Raw genomic sequence first — 17,084 nt, 5'->3', positions numbered from 1 at the left:
TTTTTATATCTTCCATTTCTTTGTTGACATTCTCACTGAGTTCATCCATTCTTCTCCCAAGATCAGTGAGCATCCTTAACACTCTTTGTTTGAACACTTTCTGGTAGGTTGCTCATTTCTGTTTCACTTAGTTCCTTTTCTGGGGTTTTGTCCTGTTTCCTTACTTGGAATATATTCCTTTGCCTCCTCATTTTGCCTCTTTCCCTGTGTTTGTGTCTATGTATTAGGTAGGTCAGCTACGTCTCCTGCTCTTGGAGAGGTGGCCTTATATAAGTGATGCCTTAGGAGGTCTTGCAGTGTGCTTCCCTCCCCTCTCCAATTGCAAATGTTCCAGGAGTGACCCCTGTGTGGGCTACACGTGTCCTTCTGTTGTGGAGGGGTTGTTCTTCCTGTAGGTGCCCAGGGAGGCTGAGCTATGCCCCTGGCCAGCTGTTGTAATGTTCAGCTGCTTGTAGTTGTGGGCCCTTCAGTATCTTTATCGGGTGTGGGGTGTCCCAACACAGTTGGCTGCAAGTTCTAATAGCACATTCCTGTTGCTGTATTTCTATTAAGTGAGTAGGCCCCCAGCATGGCAGGTTGTTAGGCTCAGGGGCTTACAATTGCTATAAGCCTCTAGCCTTTAGGTCCCTTGTCAACTCTCTGAGGATTGCAGCCAGGTGGGGCTGGCCTCAGGCATGGGAGCACCCAATTGTTTCAGGCTTTGGAAGGTGGGGCCAACCCCCTATGTCACTCTTTGAGAAGCACAAGTCTTCTGCAGCTGAGAAGCCCCACCACCTACAGATCCACACACAGTCAACACAGTCCTGCCCCATGAGCATGCCCCAACCTCCTGAAGTGGACCCAGTCTCTCCAAGGTGGGAGCCCCACACTCTCCACCTGCTCCTTGCACACACCCAGCCCTACAGAGGCGAACCCAGTAACTAGGCTGTGGAGAATCCAGGCAGCTCCCTTAGCAGGCCCACAAGTAGCCCCAGGGCTTGTTGGGTGGGGCCAGTTCCTCAGTCCCTAAACTGGCTGAGCTGGATTAAATCGGTGCTGTAGCGCGTGGGGCAGACCCTGGGCTAGCAGGCCCCAGGGAGAACTCCAATGGCGTCTACCAGCGTCTGTGTCAGCACTCCCACACCAGGCCACCACAATGGCCACCGCCAATGTCTCAGTCCCTGGAGAGGTCTCACCTCTCACTGAGATGCACTCAGAGTCTATCAATCAGGTGAGTCTCTTTTCCCCATTGGGCTGTGCACCTTTCTTTCTGCTGATTTTATGTTGCTTTCTGAAACAGGTGAGTTAGTGCATGGGCCATTTAAGAGCCAGTTTTAATTTCTTTGTGAACCAGCTTTTCTGGAGGTACTCCCCCATGTTTTAGTAACAAGCAAAGTCAGATATTATGCCACTCATCTCGATTGTGCTGGGTCCAAAAAATGCCTACAGCAGGGGTGCTCCCCAGCTCAGGGCCCCACTCCTCCAGGGAGGGCTGCATACCTTTGGCCTGCTCCCGGGTGGCTATGAAAGCTGGCGGCTTGTGAAGGTGGCGTTTTTTCTCTCCAGAAGGGAATTTCTGTCTCTTCCACCTCAATTAGGATTGTCTTTTGTTGCAGGAGGTCCTCATATCCAGTTTTCAGTTCTCTCTCAGGGGTAATTTTTCCAAGAGTAGTTGTAAATTGGCTGTGTCCACAGGAGGAGGTGAGTTCACGGTCTGCCTACGCTGCCATCTTGACTTCTCTCCAGTATTGGTTATTTTTAAATCCTCTAAATACCTAGAATAATGCTTTGATCACATTAAATATATGCTGGAGAGAGTCTCACCCGTAAGAAACTTGCAATTGTCTTTGGTAAAAGCAAACCAGGGCAATTCACCATTATATACATCTAAAACACTCAATTTCCTTCAAATATGTGAGAAGGAAAATTATCTACCTAATGCCGTTATCAGAGAACTCTGTGGTAAAGGCCAAATCCGTGTTTTAGGTTATAAATGTCCAAGACACTGTCACAGTTATCTTCCCAAAGTATTAAACTTTTTTTAAATTGCTTCATATTGTTTCTATAGATGAGGCTACACAGTTAACTATTGTTCTTAAATTCCATAAAAATATCAGTTATAATAGAAAATATTTTACTGGCTTAGGGGAAAAAATATATACATTTAAAACTTGATCACCTCAGGTATTGACCTACCTATTCCTGATTTTTGTGTTCTCTGATTCACTTTAAATTTCATCCCTTCCCTCTTCTCACGCACATCATCACTTATTTGAAAGATTGGTGAGCACAATCCAGGGGAAAACTTTCTCTAATTACCAGCTTATTGCTAGAAGAAATACTCAAAGGTATTGAACTCTGAGGAACACTGTTACAGGAAGACTCTTGTATGTTAGGTGAATATATCTGAGATAAAGATGTAAACATCTTTGGGTAAAAGTCTGGCTTAATTGTGACAATTTTCTCATTTTCCAAATTTGTTTCCTTATCAGCTTGTTCACAGTCAACTGACACTCCCTGAAGGGTGTCCATTACTTCACGGCCGTCTGGAGAAGGGTCTTTGAAGGTCTTCCATTTGGATCTGGATGTCATTTTACTGACTTCTTTGGCCTGGCACCCTCCTTCTGTCATCACTCCCACAGAGGAGATCTCTCTTTTTCTATTCAGAGCTGTAGTTATTTGCTTTGGATTCTCACGTGGTTCCATGTGGTTTCCAGGATCAGAATCGGCTTCATTAGGAACATGTTTTGAACCTGATTCTAAGGACATACACGTCTCTGAAGAATCTGTTAACTGCAAAATAGGTTTGTTTTCACTTTTTGCCAAAATGTTCTTTGCCTTGCCTGATGATTCTTTCCCATGCTTTTGAACAAGTTTGTAAGGATTGGAAATTTGATCACAATTTTCATTTTCATTACTCTTGATTTCCATACATCTCCACTGATAATACCTTGGCATTCAAGTCTTTGTTTCGATTTATCTATTTTAAGACCAAGATCTTTGGTATAGCTTTCTTGGCCAGGCACGACTTTATCATTATCCTCATGTATTTGGAATGTTTCAGAAATTATTTCTGTCTTCCGATTTACTTTCTGCCTAAGCTTCTTATTTGTTTTTGATTCATTTTGCTGAGCAGGTTGCATATCAGTGACACGCTTTTTCATATCCAACATATTCTGGGTCTCATACTCATATAAATTTCAATTATCTTTGGTGGAAAGATGAGCTGTTTTAAATTCATTTGTTACGTCCAGTCTTTCAGAAATGGTCTCTTTATCCTATTGGGTTAGGGAAAAGACGTACCTTTTTCTACGTCATGCACACCTTTGTTCTTAAACTCATTTATCTGGTCCATTTCCAAAATTATTTTTCTCTTCCAACTTACTTTCTGCCTGAGCCTCTTCTTTATTTTCTATTCATCCTGCTGTGCAGGTGGCATATCAGTCACATGCTTTTCCACCCCCAAAATGTTTCGAGTCTCATAATCACATAGGTTCCTATCACCTCTGGTGGAAGGATCAGCTGTTTGAAACTCATTTGAGTCTTCTAGAGTCTTAGGGATGACTTCTTTAATCTTTTGGGTTAGAGAAAATAAGTTACCTTTTTCTGGGTCATGTATGCCTTTGCCATTGTTCTCATAGATTTGGTTGATTTCAGAAACTATTTCTGTCTTCTGATATACCTTCTGCCTAAGCTTCTTATCTATTTCTGATTGATTTTGACAAGCGGGCTGCAAACCATGGACAGGCTTTTTCACCCTCAAAACATCTTGAGTCTCAAAATCATATGGGTTTCCACTATCTTTGGTGGAAAGAGCAGGCGTTGTCAACTCGCTTGGGTCTTCTTGGTTTTCAGGGATGACTGCTTTATCCTTTTGCGTTAGGAAGAAAGAGTTATCCTTTTCTGGGCAATACACACTTTTGTCATCATCTAAATAATTCACTTCAGAAATTATTTCTGTCTTCTGATTTACTTTCTGCCTGAGCTTCTTATTTATTTTTGATTCACTTTGCTGAGCAGGTTGCATATCAGTGACATGCTTTTTCAAATCCAACTTATTTTGGGTCTCATAATCATGTAAATTTCCATTATCTTTGGCAGAAAGATCAGCTGTTTGAAATTCATTTGTGACTTTCAGCTTTTCAGAAATGGTTTGTTTATCCTTTTAGTTTGGGAATAAGTTACCTTTTGCTAACTTATGAAGCACTAATGTCTGTCTAGAAGCTTTACCTTTATTACAAGCTAGAGAACTCTGACCCTTATCAAATTTACTCTCCTGTTGTAATTTATCTGAACTTTGGTAGAACAAACATGTTTCTTCTTGCTCATCTGTTCCATATATTCTTTTCTTCTTTTTTTTTTATTATACTGTGTACTTTGTCTGCCATCTTGATCAAAGCCATTATGTAGGGTTATTTTCTCCAGGATGTTCAACTGAGTCAGCTGTTCAGTACTGAAAATAAAATTTGGATCTTCTGAATTCCCTTCGCCATCCAGGACAACAGATCTTCTTTCTGGTCTGTTTTCAATCTTTTCCTCAATATTCACATCTGAACTATTTTTAAAATGTCTCTTTGATCTTTCTTTCTTTTTTTCAGAGCTTGAATCTTTCACTTTTATGGAAGTTTTCATTCCACAATCATTTGGTTTTTTATTACTTTTATTTTTAGTGCCTGTTGAAACTGTAACGATTATGCTTACTTCACTTGCAGTTAAATCCATGTCAGCAGCATACACAGTTTTCTGCAACTGAAAGTCACCATTACCCTGAACTTGATTCATGCTCTCTGCAGCAGGTTCACCTCCAGACTCAGAGGTGTCAGGCAGGCACTGTATGTTTCTTTGCATTTTAATATTCGTTTCATTAGTAGGATCATTTATCTCATTTTTCTGATTTAATCCTGGACTTGAAATCTGTTGTTAATCTAAATCTATCACACAGGGAGTGTCTGCAGGATTATTTGATTCCCAAGATGATATACATTTTTTCCTTTCAGTCACAATACTAGGAGATGGTTTCTCCTTTCTGTGGCTGATTGACTGGACATTTCTTATCTCACTCACTAGAGAACTCTTGGAACTTTGGTCTGAGTGGTTTTCTATAAAATAAAGGGAAACAACCATCAGAAATAAGTAATGTGGGCCGGCCCGGTGGCTTAGTGGTTAAGTGTGTGCGCTCCGCTACTGGCGGCCCGGGTTTGGATCCTGGGTGCGCACCGATGCAGCGCTTCTCCTGCCATGCTGAGGCCCCATCCCACATACAGCAACTAGAAGGATGTGCAGCTATGACATACAACTATCTACTGGGGCTTTGGGGAGAAAAAGGAGGAGGGTTGGCAATAGATATCAATGTCAGAGACGGTCTTCCTCAGCAAAAAGAGGAGGATTAGCATGGATGTTAGCTCAGGGCTGATCTTCCTCACAAAAAAAAAAAAGAAAGAAGTAATGACATGAAATTTATTATTTTAAACAAATTAGATTAGAAATCAAGCTGTTTCGCAGAGAGGATTTCTGACAACGTGTTCTGTTCAGATACTTGTATTATAAAGAACCTATGCTGATAAAAAATAAAGTAGAAATGATCAGAGTGTTCATAACCTCTGTTATGAACATTTGTATCTATGGAAAATAGTTCCCGAGAATTCATTCAGCTTTGGTCCCAACAGTAGAGTGGAGAAGAGCCAAAAGTAGAGCCATTAACATATATCTCTAGAGGGGGAGGAGGCCAAGAAGTGAGCCCAAATAACAGTGATAACTCTGATAAGGATTACCGTCGAAAGACTTTCAGGAGGCAGCTGAGGTATATATAAATTGTACACACACACATACATTTTGAGAAAGTAAAAATAATTCTAAGGTCTAAATTCAATATAGTTATGGTTCCATATCCCAATCTGAAAATCTATAACAAACACATAAGCCAGCCTACACCGTAGGATTATTATTCTGAAATACCATGTAAATACAATGTAAGTGTCATCATTTTCTCTTGCTCAACCATTAGCCATGCTCAAGCTTTTGCTTTAACGCTAACTGGTTATGATTTTGAAAAACTCACCACACCTATCTAGATACCTATTGTATCATAGATACAATTTTCGTATCTATGAAAGGGAGAAGATGAAACTAAATAAATATACAGTCATGCACTGTCTAAAACATTTTGGCCAACGACGGACCACATATATGATGGTGGTCCCACAAGATTAGTACTATATAGCCTAGGTGTGTAATAGACTATACCATCTAGGTTTGTGTAAGCACACTCTATGATGGGAAGTATATCAATAGAAAAAATATGTTTTGAATCATCTAAACCACACACAGTCTGATTATTTTCTTTAAGAAATAACAATTCCAAATTGTACTGCATTGATAGATACTGAAGAGGGACTAACAGCTGATGTCTTTGATATAATATTGTCGTCACATTGCAGTTTCTCTTTATCATCATCATCATCATCATTTGAAGCTAATGGAACCCTAAAGGCAAGTGAGAAAGAATGAGGAATTTTGTGTTTTACAAAAAGTATTTAGAAAATTACATGGATAGTACTTGCTATATTCCATTTATTTAAGATAAAACCACGAACCCACCCTGGTACCTTTTTGTCTTCAACAAAGACAATAAACAGCTAGAAATGTGGCACTAAATGTGTGACAATAGACAGGTAGAAAACAGACAGTTTCTACTAGTACAGAACTTGGAATAAAGCAGGAATGCTTCTTATCTCCACAATCCCAGTGGCCCCACAAGGAGATAACTGATATAATCACTGGTTGGGCTGTTAGGATAATAATACTAATGAAATGAATAAAGTTCAAACATACTTACATATACTCATGCATAATATTTATAGTTTTCCTATAATCAATTTTATGGAATACCCAAAACTCTTCCTCTGGTTTCAAACAACTACAATTGCATGTAAAGTTATGTGTGAAGTAAAGTTTGCTATGTTTCTAAAAGGCATCCATGTACACTAAAGCCATATTCCTACAGCAGCTAAATCTATGGAGATGAAAAGACAGAAACCCACAGAAATAATCTTATATGCTGACCTTCTTGAAGTGAAAGAATGAAGAGTAAGATCCACCAATGCTAAAAATTTTTCTTTGTATGCCAAACAAACCATAGATATTTAAAAATTACTGATGATCGTCAAAATAAATATTGCAAAATACTTCTTAAAAATTTAAAGGGAACTATTAGTAGAACAGCCATTTGGAGGAAATATCTATGCCACTCGAAGATTACAGGTTAACGAAAATAAAAAGAGAGGAGAGAGGTTCTGCTTCTGGGTAATGCCCGAATAGCTACTACTGAATCCAATGCTATCAAACATAATGTCTATAAATTTGGGCAAAACATAAAACAACAATTACCTGAAGTCACTGTAAAGTGAACAAAAAGCAAGTAGAAACTGAAGGGGGTTTGACATTTAGAAGAAGGGTGAGTTTCCCACTGTTGACAACTTCAGTCAGTGCCACATTTTTAAAAAGTTAGAAGTCCACAGTCAAGTTCAAAGGCAGAATTCGGGGCAAGTACAACAGCTGTCAAGTGTGTGTGATGGGGGAAATAAACAAGAGGTAGGGAGAGGAGCCCCAGGTTTTGTGTATGAACTCTCCCCAAACATCTAGTTGACTCCTGAATCACATATATGTGAAGAAGATTCCAAGCAGCCCCATCAAGGATAAAAGACCTGAAATGAGATTTCATATGTTACTCATAACAGAGAAGTTGTTTAAGTTCAGACAACATAACTACCTACTAAAATAAAAACATCAAACTTGTTGGAAGAACATACCTGAATCCAGATTTTCTATGACATAAGATTCACCAAGTCCAGGATACAGTCCAATGTTATTCAACATATGAAACCACAGAAAAACATGATTCAAACTCAAGAGAAAAAGATAATCAACAGAGAACGATCCTGATATATAAATGGCCAATAAGCACACGAAAATATGCTCAATATCATTAGTTACAGGGAAAGCCAAATCAAAACCACAATGAGATAAAACTCCATACCCACTAGGATGGCTAGAATCAGAACGATAGACAATAACAAGTGTTGGTGAGGATATGGAGAAACTGGAACCCTAACACTTTGCTGATCAGAATGTAAAACACTGCAGCAGCTTTGGAAACCAGGTTTGCAGTTCCTCCAAAGTTAAACGTAGAGTTATCATATGACCCGGCAATTCTACTTGTAGGTATATACCCAAGATAAACTATGAAAACTATGTCCACACAAAAACTCTCACATGCAGGTGTGTAGCATGATTACTCACAATAGCCAAAAAGTGAAATACCACAAATTCTCACTAACTGATGATAAAAAAATGTAGTATATCCATACAATAAAATATTATTTAGTCATAAAAAGGAATGAAGTACTAATACATGCTGCTACACGAATGAAACTTGAAAATGTTATGCTAAGCCAAGGAGGTAGACACAAAAGATCACATATTGTGTGATTCCATTCATATGAAATGTCCAAAATAGGCAATTCCAGAGAGATAGAAAGTAGATTAGTGGTTGCCAGGGGCTAGGGAAGAGGAGAATGAAAAGTGACTGCTAATGGATACAGGCTCTCTTTTTGGAGTGATGGAAATATTCCAGTGGAATTGGATAGTGGTGAAGGTTGCACAACTTTGTGAATATACTAAAACCACTGCACTGTACTCTTTAAAAGGGTGAATTTCATGGTATGAGAAATTTTATCTGTGAATTATCTCAATTTTTTTAAAAAATAAGTAGACAAAAGGAAGTAATAAAGAGCAGACACCAATGAAATATGAAATGGAAGAAAAATTGGTAATAAAAATCAATGAAACCAAAAGCTGAGTTTTTTAAGAGATCAATAAAACTGATAAAACTCTAGCTAGTTTGAGCAAAAGGAAAGATAGAAAACACAAAATACCAATATCAGGAAGGAAAGACAGGATCTCACTAGAGATGCCACAGGCATTAAAAGAATAAGGGCATATTATAAACAACTTTATACCAAGATACTTGACTGCCTACATGAAATGAATGATTTTTTAGAAATATAAATACTTTCTAAATTGACTTGAAAAGAGATAGAAAATCTGAAAAGCCCCATATCTATTTAAGAAATCAAATTAATAATTAAAAACTCCAGGCCCAAATTACTTCTCTTGTGAATTCTTTCCAACTTTTAAAGAAGAAATACCAATTGTATAAACTCTTTCAGAAAATGGAGGAAGAGGGAATGCTTTTCCTCTCATTTTACAAAGCCAGCAAAACACTTACCAAAACCTATCACAGAGATAATAGGAAAATTATAGATCAATCTCTTAGGAACACAGGTATAAAAATCTTTAAGAAAATACTGGCAAATCAAATCTATCAATATATAGACAGACTAATACTCCATGACCAAGTGGAATTTAGTCTAGGAATGCGAAGTTGGTTTAACATTAGAAAATCAATTGAAGTCATCATATTAATAGAACAAAGGAAAAAAGTCATCACTCTCTCCACAGATACAAAAAACATTTGACAAAATTCAATGCAAATTCATTACAAAAACTCTCAGCAAACCAGAATAAAAAGGAACTTCTTAAACTTGCAAAAACAGTGCTAACTTTTCAACAGAAAAGATAGACGCTAGAACACAATTAAATGACACTTTTAAATTACTGAAAGAAAATACCCAGCCCCCAATTTTAAAATTGTAAATATACTCTTCAAAAATGAAGGTGAAATAAGTATGTTTCCAGAAAAACAAAAACTGAGTGGATGTATTGCCAGTACTTGCATTAAAAGAAATAATAAAGAATTTCTTCAGACAGAAGGAACTATCGAAATGCAGGAAGCTTATTGGCCAATTTTACCTCAATAAATTGAAAAAATAATAAAAATAAGTATGAATGAGCATACAATAAAAAAATGCAGGAAGTAATATAAAAAATAGAAAAGTTAAACATGTAAGTAACTATAAATGAATACTGACTACACAAAACAATGAAAGTAGCAATTTGTGGAGCTAAAATATATGCTGAATGAAAATACATAATAATATAAAGGCAGAACACAGGAGTGTGGGATAGAAGCATTCTAAGTTGCTAGCATTATTGAGGAAGTGGTGAAGTAATATTTTGTGTGACAGTGTAATAAATCAAGGATGAATATTGCTATCACCAGAGTAATCATAAAGGAATAGAAGATACCGAGTTAATAGATAAGAAAAATCAAATACAGCAGTGCCCTCTTATCCGTGGTTTCGCTTTTCACTGTTTCAGTTACCCCCAGTCAACCAAGGTCCAAAAATAACGCACCATCACACTGTCTACGTCATTCACCTCACTTCATCTCATCACATCGGCATTGTACCATCTCACGTCATCACAAGAAGAAGGATGAGTACGGTACAATAAGATATTTTGAGAGGGAAACAGAGACCACATTCACATAACTTTTATTACAGTATATTGTTATACTTGTTCTATTTTATTATTAGTTATTGCTGTTAATCTCTTCCTGTGCCTAATTTATAAATTAAGCTTTATCATAGGTATGTATATACACAAAAAAAATACTATAAAAGGGTTTGGTACTATCTGCAGTCTCAGGCATCCACTGGGGGTCTTGGAATGGATCCCCTGCAGATAAAGGGGGACACTACTGTAATGAAAAATATTTGATTTCAAAAGAAATCAAGAAAGGAGAGAAAAAGGAACATAAAGCAGGTAGTTCAAATAGAAAATAACCAGATGGCAGCTATAAATCCAACTATATCAGGAATGATATTAAACGCAAACATACTAAATATTCTATGATGTTATACTGAACTTATTTTTTTAAAAAGATGAACCTATATGCATTTTAAATATAAGAGAGCATTTGAGAGTAAAGTTATAGAAAAAGGTATACCATGGAAATGGTGTATCAGACAAGTAGACTTTAAAATCATTTCTAGAAATATTTCATACTGATAAAATAATCAGCTCATCAGGGAATCAATTTGAAATTTATATGCATCTCATAACAACTTTAAAATATATATAGCAAAAATGGACAAAACTAAAAGGAGAAATAGATGAATCCATGATCATAGCAGTAGATTACAGCACTTCTCTCAATCACTCATAGAATAAACAGACAAGAGAAGCAAGAAGGCTATGGAAGATCTGAACAATAGAATCAACAAACTTGACACAACTGACATACATAGAATACTGCACCCAACAATGACAAAGTACACATTCTTTTCATGTTCACCCCAAATACTTGCTAAATTAGACCAAAATGTGCTCTAATCCAGGTCTCAATAAATTTCAAAAACCTAAAATCATTTTAACTATGCTCTGTAACTACAATGGAATTAAGCTAGAAGCCAACAACAAAAAGTAACTAGAAAAAAATACTCAGCTACTTGGAAATTAAATAATATACTTGTAAATGATCCATGGGTCAAAAAATATATAAGAACAGAAAGTAAAAAATATTATGAACGGAATGATAATAAGGAAATGGCATACCAAAAATTGTGGGATGAAGCTAAAGCAGTACTTACAGGAAAATAGCTGTCTTTTTTAAAAGAAAGACTGAAAATCAATCATCTAAACAATCCCAAGAAACAAATAATAATGGTAATAATGAAAATTTTAACTTGAAAAGAAAGTAAAAGCAAAATGGAGAGAAAAATGAAATAACGAGAAAAATAAATGTACTAGAAAACAAAAATACTAAAAAGAAAGATCAATATAGCCCTAAAGATGATTATCTTTTCAAAGATGAATAAAATTGGTAAACCCTTAGAGTAAAATTAATCAAGGAAAAAATTAGAAAACACAAATAGCCAATATGGAGAAAGAAAAAGAGAACATCACTACATACCCTGTAGACATTAAACACATAACTAGAGATATTATGAATAACTATAGGCCAATAATTTTATATTTTATATGAAATAGACAAATTCCTTTAAAAAGTCAACAAAACTGACACAAGAAGAAATAGAAAATCTGAATATTCTTATATCTATTAAAATGGGATGTTATCAAAAACCTTTCCACAAGAAAACCACAGGTCCAGGTAAACTTCTCCCAAGCACTTAAAGAAAAACAACAGCAATTATACACAAATACTTCCAGAAAACAGAAAAAGAACAGCACTTATTGATTCATTTACTGTGACCTGAATAATATAAATACCAAAACTTGATAAAGTATATTACAAGAAAGGAAAATTATAAACCATCTTCACTATCAACATACATGCAAAAATCCTTTAAAAAATTAGCAAATAGAATTGAATGATATATCAAAATGATGTATTATCAGGAGCAGTTCACTGCAGGAATGCAATGGCAGTTTAAGATTCAAAAATCAATCTTTATCATTGATTACATTAATAGAAAAAGAATGAAAAAAGTATTATCTTCTTAATGGTGACAGGAAAAGCATCCGATAAAATTCAACAGCCATTAATCTGATAAGGAAAATCTACAAAAACCCAAGAGCAAACAAATTAAATAATAGGAACACAATAAGAACGTCCACTACTACTATTTTTATCTATTATTGAACAAGAAGTAGCCACTGCAATAAGGTAAGAAAAAAATAAAAGTCCTATAAACTGAAGGGGGGAAGAAAACTGTCCTCATTCACAAATAATAAAATTATATCCATAGAAAATGTAAAAAAAGAACCCACCTCAGATAAACTATTAAAATTAATAGCAAGGTCACTGGAAACACTGGTCACAGTCAATATTAAAAACTTAATTGTATTTCTATACACTAGTATCAAGAAGGAAATGAAAGTTAAAAAACAACAACATTCAGAATAGCACTAAAAATATCAAATAAGTAGGAATAAATCTAAGATGTGCAATAACTCTATTCAAAAAACTATAAAACGTTGAGAGAACATACAGAATATCCAAATAAACAGAGTGATATACCATGTTCATGAATGGAACTCTCAATTTTACAAAATGTCAATTTTCCCCAAACTGAACTATATTCCATGTAACCCCAATCAAAATTCCAGAAGTGTGAGAGTGTGTGTGCATGCATGTGTGTGTGTAAATTGACAAGTTGATTCTAAAATTCACAGGGAAATGCAAAGGGCCAAGAATAGCCAACATAATATTCAAGAACAAAAAAATAAATAAAATGGAGATTTACTATCAAATATCAAGGCTTATTATTAACCTAGTAATTAAGATAGTGTGATAGTGACAAAAAAACTCATATAAGAGAACAGTGAGTTCAGAAACACACCCATACACAGCCAGTCACTTGATTGATGATACAGATGACACTGAAATGAGGCAGAGAAAGGATGGTCTTTTCAATAAATGGTGCAAGGTCAATACAATTTCTGCATGAAAAACAAGGACCCTTTCCTCACCTCATACCTAAAATTCCAGGTAGATTAAAGAATGTGAATGTGAGACGTGAAAGGGAAAGCAATAAAGCTTTTAAAAGAAAACACAGGAGAACACCTCATGATCTTGCAATTAGTAAAGATTTTCTTAAAGGGATACAGAAAGTAGTAACCATAAGGGGTGGGGGATACATAGATACGTAGATAGATAGATAGATAGATAGATAGATAGACAGACAGACAGATAGATTATATAGATACAAAAACTGGATTTTATAAAGAGCTCTGTTTACCTAAAAACACCATTAAGAGAGTGAACAGGCAAGCCATAGAGTAAAAGATATTTCTAATACACAAAAAACTTATATACAACATACACAAAGAACTCCTCCAAATCTGTAAAAAAAATGATAGACAACCCAATAGAAAGAAAATAAACATATAAGCAGATGCTTAATTTCATTAGTCATCAGACTAATTTCATTAGTCAAATTAAAATTAAAACCTCAATGTAATACCACTACACACACCCCAAGATGGCTAAAATGAAAAAGACAGGCAACACCAAGTGCTGTTGAGGATATGGAACAACAGGAATTCTCATGTACTTCTGCTAGGAATGTAAATTGGTATAACCCCTTTAGGAAACTGTTTGGCAGTTTCTCCTAGAGTCAAATATATGTAAATCCAGTAATTCTACTCCTAGGTATATACTCAACAGAAATGTGTACATACATTAATCAAAAGGCATATACATGGCAGCACTACTTGTAATAGACCAAAACTAGAAAAAAAACTAAATGTTCACCATCAGAGGGATGAATAAATTGTGGTATAATCATACAACGGAGTAGTATGCAGCAATGAGAATGACTGATCTACAACTACATATCACAATGGGAATGAATCTCACAGACACAATGCTGAGCGAAAGAAGCCAGAGACGAAAGTCATACATGCTAAACAATATAATTCTATGAAGTTCAAAACTAAGTAATCTATTAGATTAATCTAGAAGTCAGGGTAGTATTTATCCTCAGGTGGGTGGTGAGTAGAGACTAGAAAGAGGCACAAGATGGTATCTGAGGTCCTGGTCATATTCTGTTTCTTGATCTGGGTGCTGGTTATACAACAGTGTTCTCTTTGTGAAAATTCCCATGCTCTAAAGAGTTGTGCACTTTTCTAATCCGTATATTGTACTTCAAACAAAAGTTTACTTAAAAAATACAATAATATTGTTTGGAAGGCATGTGGACATTTGATTTGTATGACATTGGTATGAAACAACGCGTGCATAATGACAGCCAAAATATTCTTGAAAAAGAACTAAAGATTAGAAGACAACAAAATGTACTATTTTAAAACTACAGCAGTTAAAATGTACTGGTGGAGTGTGGTGCTAGTGCAGCATAATAGGCAAAACAATGCAACAAACTAGAAGGAATACAAAGTGACACAGTAGATTTAAGACATAAGAATTTTTTACTATGGTACAGATGGCATTTCAATATACAAGTGCATTTGCTTGTGCACTTAAAAGCATTAAATCTATAACTTACATAAAAGAAAGAACATTGTCTAAAAGAGACAAGAGAATTTTGGTCAATACTATTAATTCATTAAGTCATTTTACCTCTCGGGACCTCAGTGACTATCTTTAAAAGGACAGGTTTGAAATAGGGTGTTTACTATGACTTACAATCAAATTAATCAAGAAATGGGAATTTGGGTCAGGAGAAAGCAATGATGAAAGTTCATTTTAAAGTCTGGAGCAGTATGCAAGATAATAAAGGTACAAACAGTTATCAGATTTACTCAGTAGAAAACAGTGAGGCCAGCGGTGACCTGGGGGCAAAGAAAGAAAAGAACTGAAGAGTTCTACTACATCTCCTACAGGTGAACCTGATCACTGAATTGATGGGTAAGTGAACTTGGAGGCCTGGAGACACAGCCTGTAGCAAATACCACAAACCATCTCATTCCCACCTCAGGAGGCAACTACAGGGTGATGAAACGCAAACAACGCGTAACACACACACACTGACTGTGTTATATGAAAATCTAAATACGGGGGCTGGCCTAGCGGTTTAGTTCACGCACTCCTCTTCAGCAGCCTAGGATTCGCCAGTGTGGATCCTCAGCACGGCCCTACACACCACTCTTCAAGCCATGCTCAGGCAGCATCCCACCTAGAGCAGCTAGAAGACATACAACTACAACATACAACTATTTACTGGGGCTTTGGGAAGAAAAAAAGGAGCAAAATTGGCAACAGATGTTAGCTAAGGGCCAATCTTCTGCAAAAAAAAAATCAAAATACTTTGAACCACTGTAATTCAAACCCGCATTATGAAAGATCCACTTGTGCCTCCTTCTTCTCTAGAGTCTATAGCAAAACTGAAGAATATTTCAAAGTTTAAAACTGAATTCCATTAGCGTATGTGTTCAATTACTTTTACTAGCACAATGTTAACAAGTATTTAATTATTTATTTTTAAACGTTTTTCTATGTTTAAAGGAAGCAGACCAAATAAAAACTATTTAAAGTCCAATTCAGGCAGAAGTGTGCAAGTGGATATTTAACCAAGTTTTGAAGCAATTACCTTGCAAACGGAAGACGCATCAACTTGCACTGTTTACTAACCCGTTTCTTCTTGCTAGCTGGCAGTAGAAATGAACTCTGATGGAACTATTTTTGAAAAGAACAAAGAAAATGAAAAGGAACAAAATTTCTAATCTCATTATATCATGTTTGTTATTAAAATACCAAGGACACCAATAGTAACAGAACAATTCTTTCATTAGCTTTCAATAGCTGAACAAGAACAATGCAATGATAAGGTTAAACATACTTCATCCTTAATCATGCCACCTAAAGATAATCACTACTAACTATACCACTACTAATAATCACTACTAATATTATCAAACTTTCTTGTATGCATAGGAATAAATACACATGTGTATACCCGCACATATACAATATCTCTACATACACGTGCAACACACTCACTCTACATACATATTCTATAATACACTATTGGATTTCATAATACATATTTTTAAATGACCTTTTAAAAGTCAAAGTCTGGGTGATTTTAATATATTCTTTAAATTTTTGCTTATCTATATTTCCTAAATTTTCTGACATTTTCTGAACACGTTTTAATTATTTAATAAAAGCCATAAAATTAGGCAACATGCAACCGTGTTTTCCTATTACAGCACTAACCTGCAATAGAAACAGGGGTATGGCCAAATTGACAAGCTGATTTTAAAATTCATATGGAAATGCAAAGGACCTAGAATAGCTAAAACAACTTTGAAAAGGAAGAACAAAGTTGGAGGGATATGGTAATTGAAATAGTATAGTATTAGCACAAAGACAGACAAAAAGAACAATGAAATAGAAGAGAGTCCAGAAACAGACCCACACATATGTGGTCAACTAATTTTTGATAAAGGTGCAAAGCCAAATGGAGAGCCTAGACTTCCACACTCACCAAGCTATAACAAGGCAACTCTTTTCCAAACCAGGGGTACCATCAGAGAAGGCCAAGGGGAGAGCTGGGACAGCATCCCCCCACCCGGTAATGTCAGTGGAGAACACGTGGGGACTCTGGATTCCATCCTCACTCGCTAATATCAAGGAGTCCCTCTCCCTCTCCTCTAAGGTGGTGACAGATGACGTCTAGTAGAGAGCCAGGATTTTCACCACTCTTCAGTGGTAGTAA

At 36.0% G+C, this 17,084-nt stretch overlaps 1 pseudogene; it reads right to left on the bottom strand.

Annotated features, from left to right (window-relative positions):
- LOC131410473 (shugoshin 2-like) overlaps positions 1–16,217 on the bottom strand; it is a 32,954-nt pseudogene extending 16,737 nt beyond the window's left edge.
- Between the last annotated feature and the right edge of the window lie 867 nt (positions 16,218–17,084).

Source organism: Diceros bicornis, chromosome 10 (assembly GCF_020826845.1).
Source record: "Diceros bicornis minor isolate mBicDic1 chromosome 10, mDicBic1.mat.cur, whole genome shotgun sequence".
Taxonomy (NCBI): Eukaryota; Metazoa; Chordata; class Mammalia; order Perissodactyla; family Rhinocerotidae; genus Diceros; species Diceros bicornis.
The sequence above is the reverse complement of the archived record's forward strand: the minus strand, read 5'-3'. Positions and strand labels throughout refer to the sequence as shown.